Below are 26,574 nucleotides of genomic sequence, written 5' to 3'. Positions count from 1 at the left end.
TCTGACCGGTGTGAGATGATATCTCATTGTAGTTTTGATTTGCATTTCTCTAATGATTAATGATGTTGAGCATTCTTTCATGTGTTTGTTGGCAATCTGTATATCTTCTTTGGAGAAATGTCTATTTAGCTCTTCTGCCCATTTTTGGATTGGGTTGTTTGTTTTTTTGTTATTGAGCTGCATGAGCTGCTTGTAAATCTTGGAGATTAATCCTTTGTCAGTTGCTTCATTTGCAAATATTTTCTCCCATTCTGAGGGTTGTCTTTTCATCTTGTTTATGGTTTCCTTTGCTGTGCAAAAGCTTTTAAGTTTCATTAGGTCCCATTTGTTTATTTTTGTTTTTATTTCCATTTCTCTAGGAGCTGGGTCAAAAAGGATCTTGCTGTGATTTATGTCATACAGTGTTCTGCCTATGTTTTCCTCTAAGAGGTTGATAGTGTCTGGCCTTACATTTAGGTCTTTAATACATTTTGAGTTCATTTTTGTATATGGTGTTAGGGAGTGTTCTAATTTCATTCTTTTACATGTACCTGTCCAGTTTTCCCAGCACCACTTATTGAAGAGGCTGTCCTTTCTCCATGTATATGCTTGCCTCCTTTATCAAAGATAAGGTGACCATATGTGCGTGGGTTTATCTCTGGGCTTTCTATCCTGTTCCATTGATCTATATTTCTGTTTTTGTGCCAGTACCATACTGTCTCGATTACTGTAGCTTTGCAGTATAGTCTGAAGTCCAGGAGCCTGATTCCTCCAGCTCCGTTTTTCATTCTCAAGATTACTTTGGCTATTCGGGGTCTTTTGTGTTTCCATACCAATTGTGAAATTTTTTGTTCTAGTTCTGTGAAAAATGCTAGTGGTAGTTTGATAGGGATTGCATTGAATCTGTAGATTGCTTTGGGTAGTAGAGTCATTTTCACCATGCTGATTCCTCCAATCCGAGAACATGGTATATCTCTCCATCTAGTTGTATCATCTTTAATTTCTTTCATCAGTGTCTTATAATTTTCTTCATACAGGTCTTTTGTATCCTTAGGTAGGTTTATGCCTAGGTATTTTACTCTTTTTGTTGCAATGGTAAATGGGAGTGTTTTCTTAATTTCACTTTCAGATTTTTCATCATTAGTGTATAGGAATGCAGGAGATTTCTGTGCATTAATTTTGTATACTGCTACTTTACCAAATTCATTGATTAGTTCTAGTAGTTTTCTGGTAGCATCTTTCGGATTCTTTATCTATAGTATTATGTCACCTGCAAACAGTGACAACTTTAATCCTTCTTTTCCGATTTGGATTCGTTTTATTTCTTTTTCTTCTGTGATTGCTGTGGCTAAAAGTTCCAAAACTATGTTGAATAGTAGTGGTGAGAGTGGGCAACCTTGTTTTGTTCCTGATCTTAGTGGAAATGGTTTCAGTTTTTCACCATTGAGGACTATGTTGGCTGTGGGTTTGTCTTATATGGCCTTTATTATGTTGAGGGAACTTCCCTCTATGCCTACTTTCTGGAGGGTTTTTATCATAAATGGGTGTTGAATTTTGTTGAAAGCTTTCTCTGCATCTATTGAGATGATCATATGGTTTTTCTCCTTCAATTTGTTAATATGGTGTATCACATTGATTGATTTGCATATATTGAAGAATCCTTGCATTCCTGGGATAAACCCCACTTGATCATGGTGTATGATCCTTTTAATGTGCTGTTGGATTCTATTTGCTAGTATTTTGTTGAGGATTTTTGCATCTATGTTCATCAGAGATATTGGCCTGTAGTTTTCTTTCTTTGTGACATCTTTGTCTGGTTTTGGTATCAGGGTGATGGTGGCCTCATAGAATGAGTGTGGTAGTGTTCCTCCCTCTGCTATATTTTGGAAGAGTTTGAGAAGGATAGGTGTTAGCTCTTCTCTAAATGTTTGATAGAATTCGCCTGTGAAGCCATCTGGTCCTGGGCTTTTGTTTGTTGGAAGATTTTTAATCACAGTTTCAATTTTGGTGCTTGTGATTGGTCTGTTTATATTTTCTATTTCTTCCTGGTTCAGTCTCGGAAGGTTGTGCATTTCTAAGAATTTGTCCATTTCTTCCAGGTTGTCCATTTTATTGGCATATAGTTGCTTGTAGTAATCTCTCCTGATCCTTTGTATTTCTACAGTGTCACTTGTTACTTATACTATTTCATTTCTAATTCTATTGATTTCAGTCTTCTCCCTTTTTTTCTTGATGAGTCTGGCTAATGGTTTATCAATTTTGTTTATCTTCTCAAAGAACCAGGTTTTAGTTTTGTTGATCTTTGTTATCGTTTTCTTCATTTCTTTTTCATTTATTTCTGATCTGATCTTTATGATTTCTTTCCTTCTGCTAACTTTGGGGTTTATTTGTTCTTCTTTCTCTAATTGCTTTAGGTGTAAGGTTAGGTTGTTTATTTGAGATGTTTCTCTTTTCTTAAGGTAGGATTGTATTGCTATAAACTTCCCTCTTAGAACTGCTTTTGCTGCATCCCATTGGTTTTGGGTCGTTGTGTTTTCATTGTCATTTGTTTTTAGGTATTTTTTGATTTCCTCTTTTATTTCTTCAGTGATCTCTTGGTTATTAAGTAGTGTATTGCTTAGCCTCCATGTGTTTGTACTTTTTACAGATTTTTTCCTCTAATTGATATCTAGTCTCATAGCGTTGTAGTCGGAAAAGATACTTGATACAATTTCAATTTTCTTAAATTTACCAAGGCTTGATTTATGACCCAAGATATGATCTATCCTGGAGAGTGTTCCATGAGCACCTGAGAAGAATGTGTATTCTGTTGTTTTTGGACGGAATATCCTATAAATATCAATTAAGTCCATCTTGTTTAATGTATCATTTAAAGCTTGTGTTTCCTTATATATTTGCATTTTGGATGATCTGTCCATTGGTGAAAGTGGGGTGTTAAAGTCCTCTACTGTGATTGTGTTACTGTCGATTTCCCCTTTTATGGCTGTTAGTATTTGCCTTATGTACTGATGTGCTCCTATGTTGCATGCATAAATATTTACAATTGTTGTATCTACTTCTTGGATTGATCCCTTGATCATTATGTAGTGTCCTTCTTTGTCTCTTGTAATAGTCTTTTTTTTAAAGTCTATTTTGTCTGATATGGGAATTGCCACTCCAGCTTTCTTTTGATTTCCATTTGCATGGAATATCTTTTTCCATCCGGTCACTTTCAGTCTGTATGTGTCCCTAGGTCTGAACTGGGTCTCTTGTAGACAGCATACATACAGGTCTTGTTTTTGTATCCATTCAGCCAGTCTCTGTCTTTTGGTTGGAGCATTTAATCCATTTACATTTAAGGTAATTATTGGTATGTATGTTCCTAATACCATTTTCTTAATTGTTTTGGGTTTGTTATGATAGGTCTTTTCCTTCTCTTGTGTTTCCTGCCTAGAGAAGCTCCTTTAGCATTTGTTGTAAAGCTGGTTTGGTGGTGCTGAATTCCCTTAGCTTTTGCTTGTCTGTAAAGGTTTTAATTTTTCTGTCAAATCTGAATGAGATCCTTACTGGGTAGAGTAATCTTGGCTGTATGTTTTTCCCTTTCATCACTTTACATATGTCCTGCCACTCCCTTCTGGCTTGCAGAGTTTCTGCTGAAAGATCAGCTCTTAACCTTATGGGGATTCCCTTGTGTGTTATTTGTTGTTTTTCCCTTGCTGCTTTTAGTATTTTTTCTGTGTATTTAATTTTTGATAGTTTGATTGATATGTGTCTTGGTGTGCTTCTCCTTGGATTTATCCTGTATGGGAATCTCTGTGCTTCCTGGACTTGATTAACTATTTCCTTTCCCATTTTAGGGAAGTTTTCAACTATAATCTCTTCAAATATTTTGTCAGTCCCTTTCTTTTTCTCTTCTTCTTCTGGGACACCTATAATTCAAATGTTGGTGGGTTTAATGTTGTCCCAGAGGTCTCTGAGACTGTCCTCAATTCTTTTCATTCTTTTTTCTTTATTCTGCTCTCTAGTAGTTATTTCCACTATTTTATCTTCCAGGTCACTTATCCATTCTTCTACCTCAGTTATTCTGCTATTTATCCCTTCTAGAGAATTTTTAATTTCATTGATTGTGTTGTTCATCACTGTTTGTTTGCTCTTTAGTTCTTCTAGGTCCTTGTTAAACGTTTCTTGTATTTTCTCCATTCTGTTTCCAAGATTTTGGATTACCGTTACTATCATTATTCTGAATTGTTTTTCAGGTAGACTGCCTATTTCCTCTTCATTTGTTAGGTCTGGTGGGTTTTTGCCTTGCTCCTTCATCTGCTGTGTGTTTCTCTGTCTTCTCATTTTGCTTCACTTACTGTGTTTGGGGTCTCCTTTTCACAGGCTGCAGGTTCGTAATTCCTGTTGTTTTTGGTGTCTGTCTGTAGTGGCTAAGGTTGGTTCAGTGTGTTGTGTCGACTTCCTGGTGGAGGGGACTAGTGCCTGTATTCTGGTGGATGAGGCTGGATCTTGTCTTTCTGGTGGGCAGGTCCATGTCTGGTGGTGTTTTTTGGGGTGTCTGTGGCTTTATTATGATTTTAGGCAGCCTCTCTGCTAATGGATGGGGTTGTGTTCCTGTCTTGCTAGTTGTTTGGCATAGGGTGTCCAGCACTGTAGCTTGCTGGTCGTTGAGTGGAGCTGGGTCTTGGCGTTGAGATGGAGATCTCTGGGAGATTTTTGCATTTGATATTACATGGAGCTGGGAGGTCTCTTGTGGACCAGTGTCTTGAACTTGGTTCTCCCACCTCAGAGGCACAGCCCTGATGCCTGGCTGGAGCAACAACAGCCTGTCATCCACATGGCTCAGAATAAAAGGGAGAAAAAGAAAGAAAGAAAGAAAGAAGAAGATAAAATAAAATAAAATAAAGTAAAATAAAATAAAGTTATTAAAGTTAAAAATAAAAAACAATTATTAAAAATTTTTTAAAGTAATTAAAAAAAAAAGAAAGAAAGAAAGAAGAGAGCAATGAAACCAAAAAACAAATCCACCAATGATAACAAGTGCTAAAAACTCTACTAAAAAAAAAAAAAAATGGACAGACAGAACCCTAGGATAAATGGTAAAAGGAAAGCTATACAGACAAAATCACACACAGAAGCATACACATACACACTCACAAAAAGAGAAAAAAGGAAAAAAATATGTATATCGTTGTTCCCAAGGTCCACCTCCTTAATTTGGGATGATTCGTTGTCTATTCAGGTATTCCACAGATGCAGGGTACATCAAGTTGATTGTGGAGATTTAATCCACTGCTCCTGAGGCTGCTGGGAGAAATTTCCCTTTCTCTTCTTTGTTCGCACAGCTCCCAGGGTTCAGCTTTGGATTTGGACCCCCCTCTGCGTGTAGGTCGCCTGAGGGCATCTGTTCTTCGCTCAGACAGGACAGGGTTAAAGGAGCAGCTGATTCGGGGGCTCTGGCTCACTCAGGCTGGGGGGATGGAGGGGTACGGAATGCGGGGTGAGCCTGCGGCGGCAGAGGCCGGTGTGACGTTGCACCAGCCTGAGGCGCACCGTGTGTTCTCCCTGGGAAGTTGTCCCTGGATCACGGGACCCTGGCAGTGGCGGGCTGCACAGGCTCCCAGTAGGGGAGGTGTGGATAGTGACCTGGACTTGCACACAGGCTTCTTGGTGCCTGCAGCAGCAGCCTTAGCATCTCATGCCCGTCTCTGGGGTCTGTGCTGATAGCCGTGGCTCACGCCCGTCTCTGGTGCTCCTTTAATCGGCTCTCTTAATCCCCTCTCCTTGCGCACCAGGAAACAAAGAGGCAAGAAAAAGTGTCTTGCCTCTTCGGCAGCTCCAGACTTTTTCATGGACTCCCTCCCAGCTAGCTGTGGCGCACTAGCCCCCTTCAGGATGTGTTCACGCAGCCAACCCCAGTCCTCTCCTTGGGATCCGACCTCTGAAGCTCGAGCCTCAGCTCCCAGCCCCCGCCTGTCCCGGCGGGTGAGCAGACAAGCCTCTCGGGCTGGTTAGTGGTGGTCGGCACCGATCCTCTGTGCGGGAATCTCTGTGCTTTGCCCTCCTCACCCCTGTTGCTGCGCTCTCCTCCATGGCTCCGAAGCTTCCCCCCTCCACCACCCACAGTCTCCGCCCGCAAAGGGGCTTCCTAGTGTGTGGAAACCTTTCACACACTAGGAAGAAAAAGAAAAAGAAAAAACAGAGACAAAAGAATAGGGACGGGACCTTCACAGCTCCCTCCCACTGGTGCAGGTCCCGTCCCTATTCTTTTGTCTCTGTTTTTTCTTTTTTCTTTTGCCCTACCCAGGTATGTGGGGAGTTTCTTGCCTTTTGGGAGGTCTGAGGTCTTCTGCCAGCATTCAGTAGGTGTTCTGTAGGAGTTGTTCCACATGAAGATGTATTTCTGATGTATTTGTGGGGAGGAAGGTGATCTCCACGTCTTACTCTTCTGCCATCTTGAAGCTCCTCTCTCCATCTATGTTAATGAGTGAGACTGGCCTATTATTTTCCTCTTCTGAGTGTCTTTGTCAGGTTTTTGTATGAGGGATACATTGTCCTCATAAAAATTGAGAAATGTTCACTCTTTTTCCATTCAGTAGAAGAAATTATGAAGATTAGCATTGTTTTTGTCATTGAATGTTTGGTTAGAATTTGCCTTAACAGAATTCTGGGTATGGATTTCCCACAGAAAGTGTTTTGTTTTGTTTTTTGTTTGTTGGTTGGTTGGTTTTTAACGGATTCAAGTTCTTTTCAACAGGACTGTTGATACTTGTAAATTTCTTTTTGGTTTCAGTTTGGTATATTGTATTTTCTTGGAATTTATTTATCTCATCTAAATTTTCAAATTTATTGGCATAATTGTTCATGATACATCCTTTTTTAAAAAATAAATATGTACAGGATCTGTAACCGTCTTCCCTTTTTATTCTTGACATTGGTTATTTGTGCGTTCTCTCTCTTATTTTTCTTCCCCAGTCTTACCAAAGGTTTATCAATTTTGTTAGTCTTTTCAAAGAACCAACTTTTGTTGATCCTGTCTGTTGTACATTTGATTTCTATTTCTCTATGTTTACATTCTTAAAATTATTATTTCCTTTCTTATACTTTCTTTGAGTTTATTTTATTATTTTTTCCTAATTTCTTAATATAGTTGCTTAACTTATTAATATTTACCTTTTTTCTCTTTTTTTTTTTTTTTTAAATTTTTATTTATTTATGGCTGTGTTGGGTCTTCGTTTCTGTGCGAGGGCTTTCTCTAGTTGTGGCAAGTGGGGGCCACTCTTCATCGCGGTGCGCGGGCCTCTCATTATCGCGGCCTCTCCTGTTGCGGAGCACAGGCTCCAGACGTGCAGGCTCAGTAATTGTGGCTCACGGGCCTAGTTGCTCCTCAGCATGTGGGATCTTCCCAGACCAAGGCTCGAACCCATGTCCCCTGCATTGGCAGGCAGATTCTCAACCACTGCGCCACCAGGGAAGCCCCTTTTTTCTCTTTTAAGAGATGCATTTAAAGATTTAAATTTCCCTCCAATGACTACTTTGCCTGCTTCCACATGTTTTAATATGTAGCATTTTAATTTTTTCCTTTTCATTCAATTTCAAATATTTTCTAACATCTATTATGATTTTTCTCTGACCCGTAAGTATTTAGAAGTGTATTATTTGCATATGGGAAGTCTATTGATACCTTTTGGACATTGTTTTCTAGATTAACTGCATTGTGTTTACATAGCAATATTCTGCATAACAATCTACATGATTTCAGTCCTCTAACATTTGTCAAGAATTGTTTTATGGCTCAGTGTATGGTTAAGTTTCTTAATTGTGTTGTTCAAATCTTTTATTTCTTACAGATTTTTTCCTTCTTGTTCTGTTAATTAGTGAGGAAGGCATATAAATATCTCTCACTGTGATTGTATTTTTTTGCCTATTTCTCGTTTTGATTTTGTCAATTTTTGCTTTATTTATTTTGATGCCATGTTATTATGTACATAAAAATTTAGGATTGTTATCTTCAATTAATTTGTGTGTTTTATGTGAGATAGGGGTTAAGCTTTATTTTTTTCTTATTTGGTTATCCAGTTGCTCCAGTACCTTTAAAAACTTTTTTGAATTACAGTGTCAATTTTGTAAAAAAATCACATTACCATATATTTGTGGGTCTATTTCTGAACTCTCTGTTCTGTTCCATTGATAGATTTATCTATCTCTGTGCCAATATCAAACTATGTTAATTATTGTGGCTTAGTATTAAGCCTTGAAAACTGGTAGTGTAAATCCTCTGACTTAACTCTTTTTCAGTGCTCTCTTGGTTATTCTAAATTTCCACATAAATTTTACAATCAGATTTTCAATTTATACAAAAAAGTCTGCTGAGCTTTTCATGAGATTTCATTCAATCTATAGATCAATTTTCAGGAGAATTAACATCTTAACAAAATTCATTTTCCCAATTCATAAACATTGTATCTTCTTTAGTACCTCTTATCCCTATTTTGTCATTTTCAGCATAGAGGCTGTATTAGTTTGCTAGGGCTGCCATAACAAAATGTCACAGACTGGGTGGCTTGAACAACAAAAATTTATTTTCTCACAGTTCTGAAGGCTAGAAGTTCAAGATCAAGATGTTGGCAGGTTTGGTTTATCTGCGGCCTTTCTCCTCGTCTTGCAAATGGCCACCTTCTTGCTGTGGCCTCAATATGATCTTTCCTACATTGGAGAACATCCCTGGTGTCACTTTGTGTGTCCAAATTTCCTCTTCTTCTAAGGACACCAGTCAGATTGGATTAGGGACCACCCTAATGACCTCATTTTAACTTAATCACCCCCTAAAGGCTCTATCTCCAAATACAGTCACATTCTTAATTATTCAGGGTTAGGGCTTCAATGTATGAATTTGGGGAGGAGAGGACACAGTTCAGCCCCCAAAAGAAATCTGAAACATCTTTTGTTAGATTTGTTCCTATTTGATTTTTATATACTATTGTAAATGATATTGGTTGAAATAGTTTTTCTCAAGTCTGTGTCTGAGAGTTCCAGTATCTTGAGGCCCATGTGAATCTGTTTCAATTGTCTGTTATTCCTAATGTTTTTCATTTATGTTGTTCTTTTCTTAGACTGTATATGGCAGTGTAGTTGACGGTTTGGTTTTAGAAATAATTTGAGATGAAGGATGATGATATCTTCCTGTAGAGGTAATTTAGGCTTGTTTGTCTTGTGCCTGGGGAGAGGAGCTAGTAATCTAGGAATATCTCAGTCCAAATTCAGGGACTGAGATTTTTCTGGGCCATACAGAGCTTAGGCAGCCTAACTTATCCTTTGTCCTTATTCCTTGGACTGAATAAGGACTGAGTATTCATTGGTTTTACCAGGGTCCCCTATCTTGGTGGGTCTTGGATTAGAACTTTTGCACCTGTAGCACCTTGAGGTTGTCAAACACACTACTCAACATCTTAGCCTCTTAGAGGCAGGCAAATGTCCTGGAAAAAAATTCGATTCAAATGCCATGGTCATGTCTTTGTATTAATTGAGTACACACACACACACACACAAACACACGCAATTGTGTCTGGAGAATAAAATCCTATAAGTGAAATTGCTATATCAGAGTTTGTATATGTGTATGTTTGATATATGTGCATCTGTAGAATACAGTTCTTGTGGAAATAAATAAAAACCACCCAAACTGAACAAACAGAGGCTATTTATTGAGAGCTTGCTATAGCAAGGGAGTCAGCTACCATCACTTGCATTTGGCAGGCAGGGGAGTGGGAAAGCTTTATAGTGAAAAAAAAAAAGGAAAGGCTTTAGTATTTTCTGATTGGAGGTTGCTGACTTGGGAAATCCGGAGTTGGGCTAACTAGAAGTGGGGCATCTTATGTCATTGATTTGGAGATCATATTTGGCTTTCTCTGGTTGGTCCTGACTTGGAGACTGAGGGCAAAAATAGGGAGGCTGGCAGTTGTTGACCAAATCCTCACCATTCTGGGCCAATTGCTAAGGAGGTTGTGATTTAGTTTCTTGGACTGATTGCTGGAGAGTCTGTGATTTGGTTTTCTGGGATGGTTGCTGCAGAGGTTGTGGTTTGGCTTCCTGAGCTTATGTGGTTCTGGCCATTAGTCACTTATATATTCAGTTTCTCATCCTAAAAGTGATATTGTAGTACCAAAGAATATATATTTAACATTTGCCTATTAACTTCAATAGAAGTTGTATCAATTTATCATCTACTAGTAGTATATGATCATCTGCTCCAACACAGCAGGCTATTAATCTTTTGAATTCTACTTAACTGATAGGTGAAAATTTGTATCATATTATGTTTTTTTTCTTTTTTTTTTTGAATTTAATTGAATTTAATTTTTTTATACAGAAGGTTCTTGTTAGTTATCTATTTTATACATATTAGCGTATATATGTCAATCCCAATCTCCCAATTCATCCCACCACCACCACCCCCCTCATATTATGTTTATTTGCATTTTAGTAAGATTGAGCATCTTGTCATATATTTAAGTCATTTGTGTTTCCTTTTGTGTGAACCATCTTTTCCTATGTTTGCCCATTTTTATAGTAAATTATTGGTCTTTTTTTTCTCATTAGTTTGTGGGCCCTTATTATATATAAAGGAAATTGGCCTTCTGAATGTTAACTGAGTTATAAATATCTTTCCCAGTTTGTTGTTTATCTTTCGACCTTTTTTTTTTATATATTTCTAAATTTTTATGTGGTCAGATATATCAGTCTTTTTAATTAATGGCTTCTGGGTTTGTGTCCAAGAAGACCTCATCTACTCTGAGAGTAAAAAAAAAAATCTCATGTTAAGTACTTTTGTTTATTGATATAAACACAATCTGGGGATAATATTTGTTAAGACTATGTCATATTGTTTACAAAGAGGCTAGTTAACAACAAAAGTATAATGGGTCTTAAAATCGTCAGTGGGACTGAGGTGTCTCATCTTAAGAATTCTGAAGTGTTCTCCAGGCAGGAGGCAGTGGCTATGGCAGCACACAGGTGCAGCACTTGAAAACTACAAGAGTCAGAGTCCAGAAGTTTCCACAAAGCAAAACATTCCAGTCTCCTTTGGAAGTCCCATTCCCTAACACCCACTGCCCTTGTATTCCTCCTCTGGAATTCCAGCTCCAAGGCAAGGCCTCAATTTACCATCGGGAGAACCTGTTCTTGAAATCTTTAATTGTCTTGGCCATCACGGGGGTGATTTTCTTTACAGGTTTCCTGCCGCTGACTACCCGCAGCAAGTGGGTACTGGTGGTGCTTGAGCAGGCTCCGGCTGGCTTCTCATGGGTGAGGTTAAGGCTGTTTCTGCTGGAGGGAGTATGGATGGTTCCTGTAGGGTACAGGGCTGGCTTGATCTTGACTTTTTCAGGGGCAGCTGCTTCTCCTATTTCAAACTTCTCCTGCCTCCTTCGAACGTCAGAAGGTGGCCTGGCCAGAGAGTTGAGAAGGATCATCTTTGCTTGTCGGCCTTTGGGCTTATTGGCTTGTGCAGATTGGATATTCACTGTCAGTGCTTGAAGCCGCTGCTCTCGGGCATCCTGAAGCCGCATGTACATCTCTCGCCATGTCTCGTGCTCTTTTGGCCTTTCTTTCCTAAAGTGTTGGTGAGAGTGAATTTTCCATAATTTGTCTGTTTCTTGGACTAGTGCATGATTGTATTTCTCTATGCGATACAGCTGATCAGGTGCACAGCTCTCCAAGATGGGTTCAAGAACCGAATATGGGACTCCTCCCACTTTAAAGATTGAATTGATGTTGTTTCTAAGTACCCAGATGCACTGCTGGCGCAAGGTCATCATTTTGGCAAGATAGGCACACTTGGAGCCAGAAAACACTTGCATCTTAGAATTCATTCTGCATCCAGTAAATCCAACTTCTTCCTCTTCCTGGGGTGAAGACAGTGCTTTTTGCTTTGGTCCTAAGGAGGACATCAATCCAGAGGCAAGAAGTGGACGGTCATTGGCCTGGACCCTGGGTAATGGGAGGTCCGGCCACACTGGTGCATCAGTGGGGACCTTTTCCAGCTTGGCCCAGACGTTTCCAGAGGGCTGCAGCTTCTCTGATCTGTTTTCATTCACCTTAGGTAGTTCCTGAACCAAGTCCAAGTTTTCACTTGAATCATTTTTTTTAGGTCTTTTTTCTTCAAGAGCAGTGGCTGAAGTTTTCATAATCTTTTTCTTTTTCTCCCTAGGCTGGTTGTGGTTGAAGTATGACTCAGAAGACATGGTGGGCGGCTTGAATTCATTATCCATATCTGCCTCCTCACCTTTAGGGAGGGAGCCCTCAGGCTTTCCATCCAAATGAGGAGGTCTTACTTTCCCTTCTTGAACCTTTTGGTTATTGGAAACCTTCTCTTTCACCTTGGGTAACAGGCCTCTTGCCCCCTCTGCTATGTCCAAGCGGTCGGGACTCTGCTTGTTTTTGTCCGGTTTGGTTTTCTCGGAGTCTTCGTGCTTTCGCTTTTTAAGGTCTGAAGCTTGTCTGAAGGGAGGTAAAAACTGGATGCCGCGGCCCTCTCTTTCCTTCTCTTTCTCGACACCACTAGAGAGCGGATTCTCGTTTGCGCTGGCCCGGGGGAGAGACTGCGGCCTTTCCTCTCTGGAGAAGGCCAGGCCTGATTTTCGTCTGGTCAAAGCAGAGGACTTCTCGTGTCCCCTGGTACCGACCAGGCGTTTGTCCCTGTGGGGAGGCTGGTGTCCCCTGCTTAGACTCCCAGCCCCTCTCCCCTGGGGTGCACCCAGGCGGTGGTCTCGGCCGAGCTCCAGTCTGGCCCGAGGGGCATCTGAGGGGCCTTCTCCAGGCCTCTGCTGTGCAACACGGGCCTTCGCCAGGCGTCTGTGACAGTCCCTGTACATCAGACAAGGACGCATAGACTGTGGAGGGGACCGGCTGTAACCAGATGATCCCCGCTCCGAAGAATAAACTGGGGAGCGCCCGCGGCACCGCCTTCTGTCCTCGCCCCTCTCCCGGCCGTGGGACCCGTGGCAGGGCCTCACGAGCTCTGAGGGGTGTCTGTGCAGCTCCGGTCTGTGCTCGCGGCCGTGCGATCGTTCTTTGCGGGCTGCGCGGTGTGCGTGGCCGCGCCCCTCCATCGCCTCCTTCTCCCGGGGAGCGTCCTCTGGGCGCTGTTGGGAATCGCTCTTCCCCAGGTCCCTCTCGGCAGGCTCGGGGTTTCCATCCACTGGAACCAGCCTCCTCCACAGCGCCGCCAGGTCCCGGCCAGGCTTCCGATGCGCTGGCGTTTGTGCCCGCGACTGGCCGTCGGGCCGACCCTGCTCTCCGTGAAACGGCCGCCGGAACGGGCGAGGCCAGTGGCGCTTCTGGTCCCTTCACGGCCTCCTCCGCAACTTCGTGCCGGTACGCCGCCGCCCGGCCCTGCCTTGCCGCGAGCTCCTCCGGGTGCACACGGCGCGGCCCCGCCTCTGGCGTTAGGAGCGCGGAGCCCCCGCGGGAACGGCCACCAGCGCGCGTCCGGGACGCAAGGAAGCCCCAGTGCCCCCTTCCTGAGGGGCTGAGAGCTGTGCCCAAATTACATCACCACCAGTCAGGAGTCCCTGGGCCGCCCCGCCCCACTTGGGTCCCGAGAGCAGCAGGACTCAATCAACAGTGACGACCACCCTAGCGCTGTGCGCTTGCCATCGACTAATTCCAGCCTCTACACAACCAAAGAAGAGTTATATTATCCCCATTGCACGGGTGAGTAAACTGAAAGTCTTAGAATTTATTAGATCTAAGAATTCCTGACGGTTATTTTTGTTCTCAATATTCTCAGTAGTATAAAGTGACAGTTCTAATGGTTACTTACGTAATAATAAGTCAAGCTTAAAGAAATAATAGGTAACAAACGGAATAAATAAGTAAAACCACCACATTCCCACAATCCAGATACACTAAGGTATTATTACCCAACAGTGAACCTTGGTGTATATCCACATATCTTTCCAGATCCTTTGCTATGTGTGTATATACACATACATGCACACACCCATATGTTTTATCAAAATGAAATTGTATTGTAAATATTGTTCTTTAACCAAGTAGTTCTCTAACCAGAGTGCAAAACAGGATCATGCATTGTATCTGGTTGTATCCCCTATGTCTCTTTGAATTTGCACAGCTCCCCCCATCCCCTACTTTCTCTATTTTTATTTATTTTATTTATTTTATCTTCTAGTTTTATTGAGATATAATTGACATACAGCACTATATAAGTTTAAGGTATACAGCATAATGATTTGACTTAATACATCAGGAAATGATTATCACAAGTTTAGTGAACATCTAGCATCTCATATAGATACAAAATTAAGGAAATAGAAAAAAAATTTTCCTTGTGATAAGAACTCTTGGGATTTGCTCTCTTAACTACTTTCATATATAAATACAGCAGTATTAATTATATTTACCATGTTGTACATTATATCCCTAGTACTTATTTATCTTATAACTGAAGTTTGTACCTTTTGACCACCTTCATCCAATTCCTCCTCCCTCCACCCACCACCTCTGGTAACCACAAATCTGATCTCTTTTTCTATGCGTTTGTTTGTTTGTTTTTGAAGTTTAATTCACTTACCATACTATGTTAGTTCCTGTTATATGACATAATGACTTGATATACATTCGATTTATATAATTTCAAAATGATCAACACAGTAAGTCAGTTTTGAGCTGTCATTATACAAAGATATTACATAGTTATTGACTATATTCCCCACATTGTACATTTCCTACCCGTGACTCATTTATTTTGCAGCCAGAAGTTTGTTCCTCTTAATCTCCCTCACCTATTTCTTTCCTCCTTCCCGCTCCCCTCTGGCAATCACCTGTTTGTTCTCTGTATCTATAACTCTTTTTCTGTTTTGTTATGTTTGTTCATTTGTTTTGTTTTTTAGATTCCACATATATGTGAAACCATATAGTATTTGTCCTTCTCAGTTGGATTTATTTCACTTAGCATAATACCCTATAGGTCCATCCATGTCATTGTAAATGGCAATATTTCATTCTTTTTTTATGGCTGAGTAATATTTAATTGTATATATATGCCACATCTTCTTTATCCATTCGCCTATTGGTGGGCAATTAGATTGCTTCCATATCTTGGCTATTGTAAATAATGCTGCAATGAACATAGGGGTACATAGATCTTTTCTAATTAGTGTTTTCATTTTCTTTGGATAAATACCCAGGAGTGGAATTGCTGGATCATATGGTAGTTCTATTTTTAATTTTTTGAGGAATCTCCATACTGTTTTTCATAGTGGCTGCACCAATTTACATTCCCATCAGCAGTGCAAGAGGATTCCCTTTTCTGCACATCCTCACCAATACTTGTTATTTGTTGTCTTTTTGATAATAGCCATGTGACAGGTATGAGGTGATATCTCATTGTGGTTTTGATTTGCATTACCCTGATGATTAGTGATGTTGAAAATCTTTTCATCTGCCTGTTGGCCATCTGTATGTCTTCTTTGGAAAAATGTCTATTCAGATCCTCTGCCTGTTTTTTAATCCAGTTGTTTGTTTTTTGATGTTGAGTTGTATGAGGTCTTTGTATATTTTGGATATTAACCCTGTATTGGATATATGTTTTGCAATTATATTCTCCCATTCAGTATGTGGCTTTTCACTTTGTTGATGGTTTCCTTCGCTGCACAAAGCCTTTTACTTTGATGTAGTCCCATTTGTTAATTTTTGCTTTTGTTTCCCTTGTCTGAGGAGACATATTCAAAAAAGTATTACAAAGATCAATGTCAAAGAGCGTACTGCCTATGTTTTCTTCTAGAAGTTTTATGGTCTCAGGTCTTACATTTAAGTCTTTAATGCATCAAGTTTATTTTTGCACATGGTGTGAGAGAGTATTCCGGTTTGATACTTTTGCATGTAACTGTCCAGTTTTCCCAACACCATTTATTAAAGAGGCTGTCTTTTCCCCATTGTATATTCTAGCCTCCTTTGTTGTAGATTAACTGCCCATGTAAGTTTTGGTTCATTTCTGGGCTGTCTGTTCTGTTCCATTGATCCAGGTGTCTGTTTTTGTGCCAGTACTATACTGTTTTGATGACTGTAGCTTTGTAGTGCAGTTTGAAATCAGGGAGTGTGATACCACCAGCTTTGTTCTTATTTTCTGAAGATTGTTTTGCCTAATATTTTGTTGAGGGTTTTTACATCTATGTTCATCAGTGATATTGGCCTGTAATTTTCTGGGTTTTTTGTGATGTCGTTGTCTGCTTTTGGCATCAGGGTGTTGCTGGCCTCATGTTTGGAAGAATGTGTTTGGACGTGTTCCTTCCTCTGCAGTTTTTTCAAATAGTTTGAGGAGGATAGGTTTTAGCTCTTCTCTAAATGCTTGGTAGAAATCACCTGTGAGGCCATCTGGTCCTGGACTTTTGTTTGTCGGGAGTTTTTTTTTTTATTATTACTGGTTCAATTTCATTACTGGCAATTGGTTTATTCATATTTCCTATTTCTTCCTGATTCAGTCTTGAGGGATTGTACATTTCTAGGAATTTGTCCATTTCTTCTAAGTTGTTCATTTTATTGGCATATAATTGTTTGTAGTTACCTCTTATGATCCTTTGTATTTCTGTGGCATTGGTTATAACTTCTCCTATTTCATTTCTGACTCTGTTGATTTGGGCCCTCTCTATTTTTTTCTTGATGAGTCTGGCTAAAGGTTTATCAATTTTGTTTATCTTTTCAAACAACCAGCTCTTAGTTTCATTCATCTTTTCTATTTCGTTTTTTAGTCTTTATTTCAATTCTGCTCTGATCTTTATGATTTCTTTCCTTTTATTAATTTTGTGGTTTTTTTCTTTCTCTAGTTCCTTTAGGTGTAAGGTTAGGTTGTTTGAGATTTTTCTTGTCTCCTGAGGTAAACTTGTATTGCTATAAACTTCCCTGTTAGAATTGCTTTTGCTTTGTCCCATAGATTTTGGATAGTGTGTTTTTGTTTTAATTTTCTCCAGGTTTTTAAAATTTTGTCTTTGATTTCTTCAGTGATCCATTGGTTGTGTAGTAGCATATTGTTTAGCCTCCACATGTTTGTGTTTTTGCATTTTTTTCTTGTATTTGATTTCTAGTCTCATAGTGTTGTGATTGGAAAAGATGCTTGTTATGATTTCAGTTTTCTTAAGTTTACTGAGACTTGTTTTGTGGCCTAGCATGTGATCTATCCTGGAGAATGTTCCATGTGCACTTGAAGAGAATGTGTATTCTGCTGCTTTTGGATGGAATGTTTCATATATATGGATATGATCCATTTGGCCTAATGTGTCTTTTAAGGCCAGTATTTCCTTATTGATTTTCTGTCTGGATGATCTGTCCATTGATGTAAGTGGGGGTTGTTAAATTACCTTACTATTATTGTAATACTGTCAGTTTTCCCCTTTCTGTCTGTTAATATTTGCTTTATGTGCAATATTTGCTTTATTTAGGTGCTCTTATATGGGGTGCATATATATTTACAATTGTCTTCTTGGATTGATCCCTTGATCATTATGTAATGTCCCTCTTTGTTTCTTGTTACAGTCTTTGTTTTAAAGTCTTTTACCTGATATAAGTATTGCTACCCTGGCTGTCTTTTCATTTTAGTCTGCGTGGAATACCCTTTTCCATCCTTTCACTTTCAGTCCATGTGTGTCTTCAGATCTAAAGTGAGTCTCTTGTAGGCAGCATATATATGGATCTTGTTATTGTGTGCATTCAGCCACTCTATGTCTTTTGATTGGAACATTTAGTCCATTTACATTTAGAGTAACTATTGATAGATATGTACTTATTGCCATTTTATTAATTGTTTTGGGGTTGTTATTGTAGTTCTTTTTCTTCCTGTCTTCTTTTGCTCTCTTCCCTTGTGATTTGATGACTATCTTTAGTGTTATGGTTGGATTCCTTTCTCTCTTTGTGTGTGTGTATCTATTGTGTGGATTGTGGTTATCATGAGGTTTATATATGCCAATATATATTTTAAGATGCTGACCTTTTAAGTTCAAATACATTTTAACAGTCCTACATTTTTACTCCCCCATGTTTATTGTTTTTGACATCATATTTCCCATCTTTTTGTTTTTTGTATCCCTTAGATACTTAATATGGTTATAGATGAGTTTAGTATGCTTGTCTTTTAACCTTCCTATTAGTTTTACATGTGGTTGATTTACTACCTTTATAGTATATTTGCCTTTACCAATGAGATTTTTCCTTTCATAATTTTCCTATTTCTAGTAGTGGTCTTTTCTTTTTCACTTAAAGAAGTCTCTTTAACATTTCTTGTAAAGCTGGTTTGGTAGTACTGAACTCCTTTAGCTTTTGCTTGTCTGTAAACCTTTTGATCACTCTATCAAATCTAAATGAAAGCATTGCCAGGTAAAGCATTCTTGGTTGTAGGTTTTTCCGTTTCATCTCTTTAAATACATTGCCACTCCCTTCTGGCCTGCAGAGTTTTTGTTGAAAAGTCAGCTGACAGCCTTATGGGAGTTTCCTTGTACTTAACTTGTTGCTTTTCTCTTGCTATTTTTACCTCTCACTTTATCTTTAATTTTTGCTATTTTTATTACAGTATGTGTTGGTGTGGTCCTCTTTGGGTTGATCCTGTTTGGGAATCTCTGTGATTCTTGGACCTGGATGTCCATTTCTTTTAACAGGTTAGGGAAGTTTTCTACTATTACTTCTTCAGATAAGTTTTCTTCCACTTTCTCTCCTCATCTCCTTCTGGGACCCTATAATGTGAATGTTAGTACCTTGATGTTGTCCCAGAGGTCTCTTAAGCTATCCTCATTAAATTTTTTTTCCTTTTTTCTGTTCAGTTTGTGTGATTTCTACTACTCTGTTTTCCAGCTCACTGATCCATTCCTCTGTATCATCTAATCTATTGCTGATTAATTCTAGTGTATTTTAAAATTTCAGTTACTGTATTCTTTATCTTTGTTTGGTTCTTCTTTATGTTTTCTAACTCCTTATTAATAACTTCCAACTTCTCATTCTGCTCACCCAATCTTCTCCTGAGTTCTTTGAGCATGTTTACAGTTATTACCTTGAACTCTTCATTGGGTCGATTGATTATCTCCACTTCACTTAGTTCATCTTCTGGGGTTTTATCATGTTCCTTCATTTGGAACATATTCCTCTGTCACCTCATTTTGCCTAATTTGCTGTTTTTATTTCTATATATTTGGTAGGTTGGTTATGCTTCCTGACCTTGGAGAAGTGGACTTTTGTAGATGTCCTCTGTTTCCCAGCAATGCACTTCCCTCTGGTCACAAGAGCTATATGCTCTAGGGGTGCCCCCCGTGTGGGCTGTGTGGGTCCTTCTGTTGTGACAGGCTGACTACTGTGGGTGGTCTGGTATGCCTGGCTGGTTTATATATAGCAATATATATATGTATTAAAAAAAACTGGTTTGTTGCCAGGCCCTGTCTTGCACTGAAGCTGCTAGTCACTGGTGGGTGAGGCGGGGTCACAAGGCAGCTGGGTACAAAGCCCTGGTGTGTTCTGGGGCTAGTGCTAGTCCGCTGATGGGTGGAGCCAGGTTCTAGGATGGTGGTTGCGGGGCTAGGTGTCCCGGATCCACTAGATGGCCTGCTGGTGTGGGGCCTGTTCCTGACACAGCTGTCTGTGGAGTCTGGGGTGTCCTAAAGCTGGTGTTGGCCTGCTGGTGAGTGGGGCTGGATCCTGGGGTTGGGGGGGTCCTGGGGCTAGTGTTGGCCTGCTGGTGGATGGGCCCAGGGCCAAGGGGTTCCCAGGACTAGTGGCAGCCTGCCGTGGGTGAGGCTGAGGCCCATGAGGTCCTGGGGCTAGTGCAGGTTCACTGGTGTGAGGGTTCTGGGGAACAGGACTGGGTCCCAGGGCAGCTGTGGGCTTGGGGGTATTAAGGCAGCTAGCCTACTGGTGGGTGAGGTTTTATCCCCACCCATCTAGCTACTTGGCCTGAGATATCCCAGTACTGGTGCTTCCAGGCTGGTAGGTGGGGCCAGTCCCAGTGCTAATAAGCTAGAGGGAGGATTCCAGAATGGCACTGGCCAGCAACAGTGTCCTTGTGGTAGAACAAGCTTCCAAAAATGGCTGCCACCAGTGTCTGTGTCCCCAGGGTGAGCTCCAGTTTCCTCCCGCCTCTCTAGGAGGCTCTCCAAGATCACCAGGTGCATCTGACCCAGGCTCCTTTCAAATTATTGCTTCAGCCCTAGGTCCCAGCACATGTGAGATTTTGTGTGCATTTTAAAGATGAAGTCTCTATTTCCCACAGCCCTCTGGCTCTCCTGAAAGTAAGCCCCACTGGCCTTCAAAGCCAAACATTCTAGGGGCTTATCTTCCTGGTGCAGGACCCCCAGGCTCAGAAGCCTGATGTGGGGCTTGAACCCCTCACTCCTTGTGGAGAACCACTGCAATTGTAATTATCTTCCCATTTGTGGGCTGCCCACCCACGGGTGTGGGTCTTGACTATACAGCATCTCTGCCCTTCCTACCTGTCTCATTGTGGTTCCTTCTTTATGTCTTTAGTTGTAGAAGAACTTTCCTACTAGTCTTCTGGTGTTTCTCATCACTAGTTGCTCTGTAAATAGTTGTAATTTTGGTGTGCCCATGGGAGGAGGTGAGCTCAGGGTCTTCCTACTCCACCATCTTGGCCATTCTCTCCTATTTTATTTTTAATGACACTAACCTGTTCAAGAAACCATGCCAATTGTTTTGTAGAACATCTCCCTTTCTACAGTTGTCTGATTGTTTCCTCAAGGTTTCACCTGCTGTTCTATCCCTGGTGAGACTGTGGTGTCACCTTACTGTGACGGCAGTCTGATCTCTCCATCATGCAGCTATGTTGCAACTAGAAAGTAGCCTGTCCATAATCTAGTTCCATGTTTAATAACAATGGCATGGCACAGCAAGTCCCCTGTGTTTCAGTAGGCTTTATACTTCCCTGAAATCCCCAATTCTATAACCAGTTCAATCTCAGGATTTACAACAAATGCCTCCCTTCATGGAACACTGTTCCTGAGAGTAGTTGACCTGTTCTGATTTTGTATTAAATACAATAAATACCTTCCCTGGATCTGTAGATACCCCTTCTGGTAGTTCTAGTGCTTTGTCAAGTTGTGCAGCATTTGGAACTTGGGATGTTTCTTGGTAGAAACAGGAGGTAATCAGGAAACAAATTAGAATCTATGGGTATATATATTCAAACTTTTAAGTGAATATTAGATGCAAGGACTGTAAAATAGAACTATAATAAAAACATTTGAAAGAAGAAATCTGTCCTTTTTAACTTTGTTTTTGAGATGGAAAGCTTAATGCAAAATTTGGATCTTATTACAGAAATTGAAACGAGCTCATGCAAATTAATCTCCATTGCACCCATAAAAAAGAAATTAAAAGCACTAATGCTGTTTGTGGTGTATATACAGTAACATTTCCTAAATATCTTCTGGGTCTAAAGCTAGGAATGATATTCAATGCTTTCTTTTCCTCAGGCTACAGTATCATAGGATTCAATTTTGAATCTGATAATGGAGACACTTTTGTTGTACAATAGCCCACAAAGGAAATGAAGGAAGTCAAAAACAGCCAGATTATTGAAGCAGAGACAAATGAGACACCCCAGTTAGATGCTCACTTCTGGGCCTCCTTTCTTTGGTAGACAGAAACTAATTGAGCATCTAATTGTGTCCATTTCAGGGGCACACCATCTTTTACAGTTTAAATTGACCATTGGTGGTGGCCTATTCTTAGGCTTTTAATTCAGAAGACAGTTTTCTATGATAATTTGAATGGCATGAGTAGAAAGGTGTTATAGATCTGGCAAACTTTATACTTTTAATTAACAAATTTATAAGACCATATTCTGTGTTTCAAGTAACTGCACGCCTTAAATATTTAACACTAGGTATTTGAATAGAGTTTTCTTATCTCTCCTTAAATTCTGAATTTCCATCAAACTTAAAGAAGAAGTAGCATTATTATTTTAAGGCCTGGGCACCCCAACTATAAGCTGTTTCACAGTCTGCATGGTAAGAAAGCCATTTTTGAAGCAACCTCATTATCAAACAATTCTAAGTCACTGAACCAAAGAGTATCCTTCAATCCCCATCATCTGCTGTAGAGATCAGGACTGTTTGCCAAACTTTGTGATTCCAGCCATAAAGCCCTAGAAATACTCTTGATTGGAGTTGGGACAGCTATCGTTTTCCAGGAATATAATAAAAACTTTGCACAAGTCCCTCTGATAGATTGTTTATAGTCTTTCAAGAATATGATCAACATTGCTCAGATCAGCTCAGGATCCGGAAGTCCATCCCAAGAATTAGAGCTTTGCCTTCCTATTCATTCTGATGTACCATGAGTTCACAAGGTCAGTGTTTCACTGTTTAAGCGACTCTCCAGGGATTCTAAAAGGAATTTGAGGGAGATTATTCTGACAAATCCTCCAGCTCAAGTTTGGTGAGGACAGCTGTGAAAGCCAAAGCTCTCCCTATGGATAGTGGACAATAAGACTCCTATGTTTCTCTCCCTCAGTGTATATGCACATGGAGGGAGGGAGGTAAGTTCAGGGGGACGTGGGAGTAGGAAGTGTAGTGTGGAGGAGGAGCTGCCTTTGGGTGACTTGGTCTGGATCTTTCCCTCCTAGTGAATGGAACACCCAAGGCCATCATCAGTATCAGGACATTTCTCACCCCACCTCCATATCTACTGATGGAGGGGAGGGGGGGGAGGGAACCCAGATGTCAGAGTGGCTCTGCCAAGGTGATGATGGAATTCCTTAGCCTAAAGTGTTTTGATCTGTGAACATTTGAACCCAAGCTGACGTGTTTCTTTGCTCTTTACTTGCCAAAGTATTGAAGTTAAACAATTCAGAAGTCTGTGGATAAAAAATTGAGCCTCTGTGCCCCCATCCCTTTCCTCTACCCACATCTAGATTTTTATTCCTTTCTTTTTCTATGAATGAAAGAGTGTGGGTATGTATTTCTGTGATTTTTCACCTTACATATGTCTTAGAATTAGGTAGATTTGCATCTGCTCACATAGAAAGATGTTCAAGACATATTATTAAGTGGGGGAAAAAGCAAGATGCCCAAAAGTATATACAAAATGATAAAATTTTTTGCAAATTTAAAAGAGTTTGTGCATATATATGTTGATATATTCATAAACCCCTTTCAGAATGATTACATGAGAAATTAACAATGGTGGATAGGGTGAAGAGAGAAACGTTTCTTTTTAAACTTTTTGTAGTAATCGAAGTTTTTCTTTGTCAAATTTAAACATTACTTTTTTTTTATATGTTTATTGGAGTATAATTGCTTTACAATGTTGTGCTAGTTTCTGTTGTACAACAAAGTGAATCAGCTATAAGTATACATATATCCCCATATCCCCTCCCTCTTGAGCCTCCCTCCCATCCTCCCTACCCCACCCTTCTAGGTGGTCACAAAGCACCAAGCTGATCTCCCTGTGCTATGCAGCTGCTTCCCACTAGCCATCCATTTTACATTTGGTAGTCTATATATGTCAGTGTTACTCTCTCACTTCGTCCCAGCTTCCCCTTCACCCCTGTGTCCTCAAGTCCGTTCTCTACGTCTGTCTTTATTCCTGCCCTGCCAATAGGTTCATCAGTACCTTTTTTTTTAGATTTCATATATGTGCGTTAGCATACAGTATTTGTTTTTCTCTTCCTGACTTCACTCTGTATGACAGACTCTAGGTCCATCCACCTCATTACAAATAACTCAATTTCATTCCTTTTTATGGCTGAGTAATATTCCATTGTATATATGTGCCACATCTTCTTTATCCATTCATCTGTCGATGGACTTTTAGGTTGCTTCCATGTCCTGGCAATTGTATATAGTGCTGCAATGAACACTGTGGTACATGACTCTTTTTGAATTATGGTTTTCTCAGGGTATATGCTCAGTAGTGGGATTGCTGGGTCATATGGTAGTTGTATTTTTAGTTTTTTAAGGAACCTCCATACTGTTCTCCATAGTGGCTGTATCAATTTACATTCCCACCAACAAAGCAGGAGGGTTCCCTTTTCTCCACACCCTCTCCAGCATTTATTGTTTGCAGATTTTTTGATGATGCCCATTCTGACCCATGTGAGGTGATACCTCATTGTGGTTTTGATTTGCATTTCTCTACTGATTAGTGATGTTGAGCATCTTTTCATGTGTTTGTTGGCAATCTGTATGTCTTCTTTGGAGAAATGTCTATTTAGGCCTTCTGCCCATTTTTGGATTGGGTTGTTTGTTTTTCTGATATTGAGCTGCATGAGCTGCTTGTATATTTTGGAGATTAATCCTTTGTCAGTTGCTTCATTTGCAAATATTATCTCCCATTCTGAGGGTTGTCTTTTGGTCTTGTTTATGGTTTCCTTTGCTGTGCAAAAGCTTTTAAGTTTCATTAGGTCCTATTTGTTTATTTTTTATTTTATTTCCATTACTCTAGGAGGTGGGTCAAAAAGGATCTTGCTGTGATTTATGTCAAAGAGTTAAACGTTACCTTTAATTCACACTTTCTTCCTATTTAGGAGTGGACAGCAAGTGGGTGGAGAGAAAACACAATGTCTTCAAAATCTCTCCTCGTCAGTGTATATAGATCTACCTCGTTCTTTTTATTGGGGCATAGTGATACATAGTAAGCCTGTATCATGATTTAGTTAACCACTAATGGACATTTTAGAGTACTTCTAATTTTGGAGCGGAATACACAAAATGCTGTATTAAACATCCTTGAACATTTATTATTTTGCACATGTGAAGTATTTCTATAATATAGTATAATTGATCTGGCATAAATGGTGAGGTATGGAATTGCGGGGTCAGTGGGCATGTGCATGTTTCATTTTGCTGTATAAAAGTGTTGTACCAGTTTATATTTCCACCAGTTATATCTGAGTACATATTCTTTCACACCTTGCCAACTCTGAATATTATCTGGATAAAAATTTTTAAATTTCTGCATTAAAAATTTTTGAGATTCTTTTTGAAAGAAGTTTATTTTTTTCCAAATGAACTGGGGAAATATTAACAATACTTAAGGTGGTTTCTTCAACTTTTCTGTGTACTGCAAGTTGTGATAAAACCAGAAAGAAAACATATAGAGGAAATATCTGCCTAGATGATTTTGTGTTTTCTTTTCTGTCTGGGGAGTCTACCCTGTAGCCACATTGACTCAGCAAGCTTGTTACAGCCAATTCATCAGAGCAAGTAAAGAAGCACTATTGCCGCATCCCAAGACATGACCAGGCTCTGCCATCAGGGTGGTGAGGAGGCCCTCACAGCAGTGTGGGTGATAAGCGGCCCCCCGTTTCCATTTTGAATAACTTCAAAATATTGCACGAAATCATTTCTATTTCCAGTCATATCATTTATTTTATATTACTCAAAACATTGCTCATATTATTTACATTCGTTTTAGCCTTTTTCTCCCTAACTCTCCCTGTTTTTATGCATTTTAAAACAGCTTTATTGAGATATAATTCATATACCATGCAGCTCACCCACTTATTTTTTTATTTTTTATTTTTCTAAGATGATTCCTTTTTTAGATTTTTTTTTTTTTTTGGCTGTGTCGGGTCTTCGTTGTGGCATGCAGGATCTTCGTTGTGGCGTGCGGGCGTCCCTGTAGTTGTGGTGTGCAGGCTCTCTAGCTGAGGCGCACTAGGGGCTCAGTTGCCCTGCGGCACGTGGGATCTTAGTTCCCTGACCACGGATGGAACCCGCGTCCCCTGCATTGGAAGGCGGATTCTTAACCACTGGACCACCAGGGAAGTCCACCTCACCCATTTAAAGTATGCAATTCTGTGGCTTTTAAGGACAGCGTGTGACGGTTAAAGGGTGCAGTTTCTTTTTGGGGTAATGAATATGTTTTTAAATTATCATGGTGATAGTTGTATAAATCTGTGAATAAATCTGGGCTCTACCCAGGTGACCACCTTCAGGAAATTCAGGGCTGTCAGTCAAAGCCAGTGCAGTGTGTGTCGTACTGAGGAGCACAAGCAAAACACTCCTGGCTGTTTTTTCTCAGCATCTTAGTCATAAGGGACCATTTGCATGAGTGCATGTTTAGATTAGGAAGAAGCATGTGCTTTCAGAGTGAAGGATGGAGGGTCTCTGAACTATATGAACAAAGCAACTAACAGCTGTTAAGTACCCACCAGCAACTAACAGCTGTTAAGTACCCACCAAACACTGACCTGATGCTGGCAGAGCACTCCACAGTTTGCAAAACACCAGGTGGAAATGGACCTACCTAGTCAGTGTCAAGTGCAGTCCCTCTGGGGATATTCATGGCTTTCATGGCTCTTTAATTCAAATCCTTTTGTTCTCAAAGACCTTTGCGTACAAATGAGATGGATGGGCTTCACATACAACAGGACTGTGTTTTTCAGGAATTAAAGGCATAATCTCCTACAAGACGCACTACTCCTGGTGCAGCAGGGTGACTAACTAACTGAGGTCTAGCCAGTAGTTGCTTTGAAATGGTCACTAAAATTGTGAGATTATGTTTGAGGAATTGTAAGAGACACCATTTGTTGCTATGTGAGCTCAGCTAAGACTGGCAACCATGGTTGTTTGATTTTGGCAAATTTGGCACAATTTTTGG

General features: G+C 40.1%; 1 protein-coding gene and 1 pseudogene across 9 annotated transcripts in view; one reads left to right on the top strand and one right to left on the bottom strand.

The window, feature by feature from the left end:
• Positions 1-26,574, top strand: part of KATNAL2 (katanin catalytic subunit A1 like 2) — a 103,605-nt gene that overhangs the window by 16,560 nt on the left and 60,471 nt on the right. The gene's annotated exons all lie outside the window — the stretch shown is intronic.
• On the bottom strand, positions 7,443-13,262 carry LOC309610427 (elongin-A pseudogene; annotated as a pseudogene). Its single transcript has one exon. The product of its transcript is annotated as an elongin-A pseudogene (transcript).

This window comes from Balaenoptera borealis (assembly GCF_965194805.1).
Source record: "Balaenoptera borealis genome assembly, chromosome: 14".
Classification (NCBI taxonomy): Eukaryota; Metazoa; Chordata; class Mammalia; order Artiodactyla; family Balaenopteridae; genus Balaenoptera; species Balaenoptera borealis.
Note: the sequence above shows the minus strand (reverse complement) of the source record. Positions and strands in the feature narration are given on the sequence as shown.